Source organism: Cupressus sempervirens, chromosome 3 (genome assembly GCF_028749045.1).
Source record: "Cupressus sempervirens isolate cs-2001-9-10 chromosome 3, ASM2874904v1, whole genome shotgun sequence".
NCBI lineage: Eukaryota > Viridiplantae > Streptophyta > Pinopsida > Cupressales > Cupressaceae > Cupressus > Cupressus sempervirens.
Window position 1 is genome coordinate 879,827,014 of NC_143120.1, and position 6,966 is coordinate 879,833,979.

The window sequence follows — 6,966 nt, forward strand, 5'->3', positions numbered from 1 at the left end:
CTTTGCATGTTATGGAAGTTTTCATTTTTTTGAATTAAATTTCCTCAAAATTCATATGTACTACTACTATTTTCTTTTGTCAGTATTGGCCATGAAGATAGTGGAAGAAAGTTGGTGGCCATGAAGAGATTGAGCTTGACTACAATTTCTCAAGGATTGGAAAAATGTTGTTGTTAACATGATGGATCGTATTGCAAAGGAGACCTAAAGGTGAGAGAGGCATTTACACCTCTTTAAATTATTTTTTGACCAGTGACTCTTTTAACAGCTTCTATTCAGCCAACATTGTTAACATCATCTATTGATTACAGATGACTAGGGTGCCTATACGGTATATGATGATAACTAATTTGATTTCTAATATCTGCAAATGATAATTTTAAAAGATGGAGGTTTTACTTAGCGACACCTATTCCTACAAACAAAAATGGTTTAAGAGTAATTCATCAAATCAATGGGAAAGACCCAAGGATTGATGTCCTCACTGTTAACCCACTAGAAGAAAAATATTTTCTTTGTTGCAAGAGTCCTCAAACCACATTCTAAGTACCCCTTTCCTAATATCTCTTTTCTTCTTTTACATTTTTTTTTTTGGGGCAATTGTTTTGTTTTGTTTTTGGGACAATTGTTTTGATTTGGTTGTACGTGATTTGGGTAGCTTGTTTGTTTGAATTTTCTATTGATTTTATCTATGTATGGAGTTGTTCACATTTGTACTTACTATTTTAAATTGGGCAAATAGATTGTTCATATGTGTATTGGCTATTTTAATTTGTCAATTAGAATGTTGAGATCTTTATTAATTATTCTAATTTTTCAATTAAAATTTAATATTTGTAATGAATTGTGAATGAGTTGATATTGATTTCATTTTACCATATTCCTTTTATATGAGAATGAAGAAAGAAATGGAATTCTTCAAAATCTCAAATGAATGATAGCGATTGAATTTTTTTAAATAAAATTTATTAATTTCTTGAATTATTATTGTATGGAAGAACATTAAATTAGTTTAAGTCAATGGTTTGCTAAAAAATTTATTACTCATGGTTTAGGGTTTATGAAAAATTTAGATTTTAAGATAAAATAGTTTATTTTGGGACTAATTAATAAAATGATCTTATAACTTTATTGAGCTCAAATGATTGAAGTTTAGATATGTAAAATAGAAAACAAAAAATTATCATTGAAAATTAAATCTAATTTAAGTAGATGGTTGTACTAAGGGTAAAGAGTTGTGGGTCACATCGAGCTTATAGGGTTTGGATTTATGTTTTTAAAATTAAACTTTCAAAATGAATAACAATTAGTATGTTCAATCTAAAAACTCACAAGCTATAAACTAATTTAGAAGATAAAAACACATTTCATGACTGGAAATCATGGATTTATTTTTTATGCACTATAATTAATTTTTATAAACTAAATAATTTTTCCTTTTTGTACAGGTTTGTAGTTGTAAATGAGAATGTTACTCATGGTAAACTTGTTATACTCAGAAAACTTTGAATTGTTCTGGTATATTTGTTTAATTTTTTAATACATTTTCTATGAATGTATAATTTTGATGAATATGGAAAGTCGAGTCTTCATTACTCAATTTTCATTGTAATATTACTTTATTTCTAAAGTTCATTTTCTATATTGTGATTACTTTTTTATAAAGAGAATATTTTATAAGCTTTATGTGCTTTTTTTTTTTATGGTTGTTTACGATGGCCTTCTATATATTTTATGATAGTTTTATATTTTACATTTAATAAAATGCTTTTTGCACTTGTTGCATGCACAAAAGCATAACTGCTAGTTAAAAATCTTTGTAAGAATCAAATAGATAGTGCAAACACATGCCAAAAGTTACTACATTGAGTAGAACAAATAGGTAACTTATAATTTCATTTAATAACACAAAATTTTATCAATTCTTTTCTATATAGAAGGGTTGTATTAATTGATTTAGCTAAACATTAGAATTTTAAAAATATCATGTAACATATTCCTAATGATACGAGTAAAACCTTGTTCTTTTATTTTTCTTCTTGATTATCCTATATTGCTCTCTAATACACTTATGCAGCTTACAAAAAGCAATTCTAAATTATAGTTCTTTAAATCCAAATTCAATACCATTTAAATTATTTTATTGTATATGAAATCATTTATAAAAATAGAATGAAGATTTTTTTAATCTTTTAAATCAAATATTATAATTTTTATGTTAATGTTTCATCTAGAATAGTATAAAAAATATTAATCAAAATATAATAAATATTATCATTACTCTGAAATAAATTAGTTCTCTTATCAATTTTTAAGATTAATGTATTATCCTAATACAACTAAGTAAATTTATGACAACTCTAAATACACTATTTGTATACAATTAATTTCTAACTATTCTTGATTATATTTAGCTTTTTTTTTATTGGTTGTCTTTTAATGATTCTAATTTTTTAATCTCATAATACATGTGTATTATTTGTCGTCTTTTATTTTTAATCTAATTTTGAAATCTTCTCAAATGAACTTAGAATTACATTTTCTAAATTTTTATTCTACAATTGACTTCAAAATAAAATTATGGAATAAAAATCTAGAGAATGTAATTCTAAGTTCATTCTAAAAGATTTCAAAATTAGATTAAAAATAATACAAATGTGTTATGACTTTTAAAAATTAGAATCAATAAAAAGACTACCAATAATAATAAAAATAAAAATAAAAGCTAAATATAACCAAGAATAGTTAGAAATTAATTGTATACAAATAGTATTTCAATTAAATAACAACTATCAAATTTAATTATTTTTTCAATCTCATGGGCCGCTCTCCCCACTCTCCCGCCCAGGCGCTTTTTCAAACTGGAAGATCTATTGTGACTCCCATGTCTCTGTCCTATTCTAGCGTGGCTGCTGGAGTCGCTCCCGCTCCTCCTACGGGTGGGGCTTCTTCTGTGGGTGGGGCTAAGGCTCTTTCTGCTTCTCGCCTGACTTCTTCTGCAGATGGGGGTAGGGTCCCGTTTGCCCCTCTATCGGCTTCTGGTTCTCCTGCTCCTGGTTCAGGCTCTTTTGGTTCCGGGGGAAGAACTTTCGCTGACATTGTCGCCTTTGAGGCCGGGCTTCATGGTGCTTTCCCTCATGTTAACTCATCTGACCCCTCTCTGGTTTCACCTGTAAGTGCTTTAAAGCCTATTAGGGTCCCTTTGGATCCAGATTCAGTTGAAGATATTTTCCAAATGGTAGATGACCTTTCTTCTTTTGCTGCAATTTTTTGCTTCCGTGGCTATTGGCCCTCCCTTGCTGATCTACATGGCTGGATCTCCAAGAACTAGTTGCCACTGATTGATAATAATGTTCACATATTTCCGTGTGCTAAAGGTTTTTTTATAGCTAAGTTTCAAGATTCTAATGACAAGAAGATTATTTTATGTCACAATAATTTCTCTTGGCAAGGCAGATTTCCACTTATGGCCAAACCGTGGCATATGGATTTTGATCCTCTCTCGGACTCCTTTAATAAGTACCCTATCTGGGTTTGAATCCCTAATCTTCCGATTCATCTTTGGAAGGATTCAGTTTTTGAATCTATTGGGAATGCTATTGGGGATTTCTTATATGTGGATGCTGACACTTCGGATATTTTTCACTTGACCTGTGCTCGCTTCCTTTTTGACTTGGATGTTTCTAAAGGTCTTCCTGAGGCGGTCTGTTTGGATTCCCCGAGGGGGTCTTGGTCTCAAATGTTGGATTTCAAGGGAATCCCTTTTCGTTGTAGGAAATGCCACTTGACGGGTCACGTTGCTGCTCGTTGTGTAGCTGGGAAATCCAAACCCAGGTGTTCCCCCTCTTGGTGGACTAGGGCCTCCTCTGAGCATTATACGGTGAAACAATCCTCGGTTGCTCCTGTGGTTTCAGAGGTTGAGGCTAGTGTTCCTTTCATGCTAGTGGTTGCGGAGGTTGCTTTGGCATCTCATCCTGTGGATTCAGTGGCTGTGGGCAGCGTTCTTTCCAAGCTGGTGGTAAAGGATTTGGTCTCTCCCCCTGCTTCAGTTGACCCTCCTAGGGGTCAGTTGTCGACTGTCTCTCATAGGGTTGTTGAGGCCTCTGCGTCCCCTGGGTTCCACGGGTCTTTGTCCTCTAAGGATTGGGTGACCGAGGCAGCGAAGTTTGAGGACGGTTGGATTGCGGTTAAAGGGAAGAAGGCTAAGCCTTCTGCTCCCCCTTTAGATATGACCCTTCGATCGCGTAAGGGTAACCTCATTTTAAAAGGATAAACTTTTGTTCCCTTATGCTGACTGGTTCTTCTGGGTTGGTGTTATGGTCTTGTCACTGGTTTTCTGGTATCTGGTTTGGATAGCCTTCCTGGCTGCTTTGCTCCAGTCTGTTTGTCCTTTTAGATTCCAGAGTTTTTGGTTAATTTTACTGGTCATATCTGCTGGTTTCAGGTCCCTTCAAAACCTGGTTTAGTTGTTTGGCTGGTTTCAGGTCCTTTTAAAACTTAGTTGTGCTTAATGTTTTATCTTTCTCTTTGATGTAATGGGTTTCGGGGCCCCTTCAAAACCTACTTTTACCTTAATCTAAAACTATCAAATTTAATTAGTTTTGATTTTCTAAATACTTGCAAATAGTTTTTAACTAAAGATAAAAAAAGTAAAGTATTAAATACTCTAGCATTATGCTGAGAATAAATTTTATTTAAATTATTTCAAGATGTTTTTAGAAAACATATTTATTATATTAACTAATAATAATATTTAAAGTCTATTTAAATGCAACTTATAAATTTCTTATTATTAAATTAAGTAAATATAATTGCATCAAATTTAGTCTTTTAATTTATTCTTTTATTTAATTAATTTCACAATTAATTAATATAATATAATTGATTTTTCTTTAAAAAAAAAATTAATAAACTCTTTGTTGATTTAGTTATACTTAAAATCACAACATATCCACAAATTCAATAAAATAAAAGTCGACTAAAAAAATAAAATAAAAGTCAACTAAAAAGACAAAGTGTGAATCAAACTCAAAGGTTAAAATCTCGAATTTAGTCAGTCACTTTGATGAATTCGAAAAGGTGAAGAACTCAGGTACTTGTCCTTTATTTTAGGACTTTAGGCTTGGGTTTAGGATTTATCGTTACCTCCCCCCATTATCGTCCAAAGAAAACCCCGGTCTGCAAACAAATATGCCAAAACAAATCACCATAAACACAATAGTTGTTCATTTATTTTTTCATTTTCTAGTTTTCTTGATTGCTTATTAGTCCATTGGTACTAAAAGTACTATAATGGCTTTTGGGGGTCTTAGTCACATTTGGGGAACATTTTTAAATGACACTTTTAGACCACCTTATATAATAAAATTAAAAACAAGAGCTCTTTGAGAGCTGGAGTCCCTGCCTCTAGGGAAACAAATTGGACGTAATATTTGTTAAAATTATGGTTTTGAAAAGAGAAGTTATAAATTTTAGCAAATTTACTTTAGATTTTTAGTTAATATTTTAAATTTTAATTTTATAGAATAATGTGGCGACTAGCCATTGTCTAAAAATATACAACATAATGTAATGCATTGTAAAATTGCGAGATTTGAATGAATAGAGTTTTAAGTAAGAAATTTAAGATTTTTAGAATTTTATTACATAAGTTAAATTTGGAGATTAATTGTTTTTAATTTTTTTAATTGATATATAGTAAAGTTTATATATATAAAGCAATACAATTCTTAATAGCAATAATATATTTTAATAAAAAATCAAATTTAGTAATTATTGATTTATATAAAACCAATTTTTAAAATAATATAAAATATATTAACATTTTTAAATACTATATTCAAAACTAAAAATTGTGATATTAATATTGATAAGACATTATTTTTGTTGTGAAAGATAAAAACATGACTTTTTAATAAATCTAATCAACTTGTGACAAATATCTAAAAGATAAAGTTGTAATAATTTTATAACTCTAATGAACTTGTGACCAATATACAAAAGATAAAGTTGTAATTAATAATGTACTTGTCACAAACATGTAAAAGATAGAGTGCAATTAATGAATTCATTAATGTATGTTAGAAAATATTGTATTTTTTGAAATAGAAAAATAAAATAAACCCCACCAAAAATGTAATGGACCAACTAGAAAAAAGTAATAAATTAATATAAATTAATTTTAAAATAGAAAGTTTATTGAACTTTAGCAATAACTTTAGAAATAGAGTAATTGTTCTCCAAAAAAAATTAATAGAGGGGGGGTAAAAAAAACATTAGTACCCTACATAGGCAGGGACTAATAAAGTTAGATTATAAAAGATGTAGTTAAGATTTTAAATTTTGTACTATGATTGATTGACTTAATTGACTTAATTGAAATTCATAGAATTGTTCACTTTAAATAGTTTAGATATTCCTAAAAACTTTCAGCAGTGGCCAGCCTTAGAGTCTATTAAAAATGAATTATATTAATAAAATATTTCATTTCAGACATCGGATCATTCTGATTTGGGGATGATAAGCTTTACTTTTTCTTTGTATGTAATGGTGTACAATAAAATCTGGTTGTGGTACATTGAATATAGTTTTATATGTTTTGCAACATCTGTAGTGTGAGTTTAGGTTTACATTATAGTACTTTTGGGCTAGTACTAGGGTGAACCCACAATAATGGGTTCCACTTTAGTGGGACGAACAAAAATGAAAACCTATAAATAAATCAAACTAAATGTAGACACTGGATATTGATGTTACAAATCCAACGTCGAAAGAATTATTTCATTATCATTTTTAGAAAAAAAGTTGTGTGTCAAACGGACTGTCACTTTTTAAAATATTGAATTTTATTATGTACCACTTTTTGGAGGAGATAAAAAAAATTGACATAAATAAAATTTTTTTTTAGATTAAAAAATATGGTTACAAAGTAGGAACAAATTATTCAAAATCACTAGTTTATGCCAT